The sequence below is a fragment of the Malania oleifera genome, chromosome 5 (genome assembly GCF_029873635.1).
Source record: "Malania oleifera isolate guangnan ecotype guangnan chromosome 5, ASM2987363v1, whole genome shotgun sequence".
In the NCBI taxonomy this organism is placed as follows: domain Eukaryota; kingdom Viridiplantae; phylum Streptophyta; class Magnoliopsida; order Santalales; family Ximeniaceae; genus Malania; species Malania oleifera.
Window position 1 is genome coordinate 32,337,792 of NC_080421.1, and position 2,469 is coordinate 32,340,260.

The window sequence follows — 2,469 nt, forward strand, 5'->3', positions numbered from 1 at the left end:
TGAAGCTTAGATCGGAAGAATTCAAAGAGGGGTTTGGGCACACTTTTGGTGAAGATGTCGGTAATTTGCAAATGAGAAGGCACATAATAGGTGCAAAGATTACCAACAAGAACAAGTTTACAAAGAGAGTGGTGGTCTAGCTCAACATGTTTTGCCTGCTTGTGAGAAATGGGATTGGAACTCAAGAAGATTGCACTCTTGTTGTCATATAGTAGAAGAGGCTGCTGCGGAAGAGGGAATTAGAGATCACGAAAAAGATTTGTGAGCCAACGGATTTCAATAGCGGTGAGAGCTAAGGCACGATACTCAGGTTCACAACTAGAGTGAGAAACAGTAGGTTGTTTCTTTGCACTCCAAGACACTAAATTTTTGCCAAGATAAATACAATAACAAGAGGTAGAGCGACGAGTGTTAGGGCATCCTTCTCAGTCTGCATCTGAGTAAGTAACTTAAGTAGTAAGAGTAGTAGATGGATGGAAGGAGAGGCCAAAATGTAGTGTGCCCTTAATATAGCGAAGAATGCATTTGACTGCAAAAAAAATGGTCTTCATTCATAAAATGTTGAAATTGACTAACAGAGTTGAAAACATGAGCATTCTGTTGTATATTTCATTTTTTTTCCACATATTATACTCTGATACGTACCATGTTATAATATCTTGAATCCAAAGTGTGTACCAGACTGACCTGTCCATATTTCCAATAAAACATGCAGTGGAAACTTATACATAAATTCTGAATTCAATACTAGAGTTCTAGAACCATCATATCATATATACACATGTCTCCTCAAAATCAGGATAATACAAAACCAAAAGTAATACCAAACGTATCCATATACATATACGTACTAGTGTCTCACCAGCACTATCTTCAAACCCCACTAACTAATCCCGCCTAGAGCTTTCTAAGATCGGCTCTCTGGATCTCCTGAAATGTTAAAAGAGTATAGGGGTGAGACACCTCTCAGTAAGACGCGATAGATTATTATCAGTGTGTGGCAACATGAGTTCTAAGTAGCATAACTTATAACCTTTAAATAATTAACTTAAACTGGTAAATCATGTAAATTTGTACTCATATATACATATATATTAAGAAACATACATTCTTTTCTTTATAAACATTCTTTATCATAATAAATTCCTCTGAGTAAATAAATTGTCTAATATATCTATATAGATGTAAAACTTTCCCAAGGACCTTCATAAATCTCGTCATGTAATAATCCCATAGGACTCGGTTGTGTGGCCGATAGGCTAGACTTAGCAGTGGTTGGACTACCATGCTAAGTCAAACATAAAGTCTATAAGTACGATTTCCCATCTAGCCTGGTCCGGGCCCATCGTGCTCTCCGCAACACTTCATAGGATAATCGACTATCCAATACCAATACTTTATCTAAGAAGCATGGTTGCACTGACTGATCTGTACACCCAACTTAGTCTAAACCGATCCTACTCTTCGCAACACTTCAAAAGTCGAACACATGGGGGGTATCCTGCTCTCTGAAACACTTCTCAGATCTTGTTAGCTAGCTACGGTACCGTGCTCAAAGCATACCTAGTCCATCAGGGTTATGATATTATATAGTATATTTCATATATTATAACTGTAACATATCTCATTTTCATATTTCTGCATAAAAATTGTCATAAATATCTGATCACGACAAATAGTCGCCTGAAACTGAGCTGTCACTACACTAGGCCAGCTGAAACTAAGCTATATCATAATTTCTGTAAGGTATATAACATTTTTTCTGAAAATCATTATCCAGCTACACATGTTCTTTATAATCATAAATAATCTGACATGCTTATCTCCATATAATATTCACACTCAAGCCACAGGCCACACTGTTTGATTATTATTCTAAAATATACTATTTGTTTGGGAAAAATTTGTTTCACTGAAAAATAGTATTAAATCTGCTTCTAGGGTTTACTCAACTCAATAAGCCTTTTTTCGTAAAAATACACATTAATTCATAAATGTCATTTCTAAATGCTCGAATTTCCAGAAAAATTGCAGATATAATTTCTATAAACAAATATTACATTTTAATCAATAATTTTCTAAAAGATACCTGACATAATACCCTTACCTAATTCCTGAAGGAATGTCTGCAAGGATCCTAAATAGTGCCTGCGGCGTATGCACAAAACCTTGCACCCATAAACCCTAATTTAATCAATTCAACCCCAAAATAATAGTCATTTTAATACTCCCAAGCCCACACAATTCCAATAAATGAGTAAACTTTAAAAACATTTTCCTTACCCTAGTTTTGGAGCGGTTCCTGAAAAGCCTGAACTACGAAACCACTCAAGTAACACTACGGAGAATCATCGCCGAGAGTCCGAAATGATGTTTCCCCTTTGATTCGGGCTTAAACCGGGCGAAAAATCAAAGAAAGAGAAAGAGAGGGTTTCGTAGCTAGAGAGAGAGAGGGAGAGAGGGAGAGAG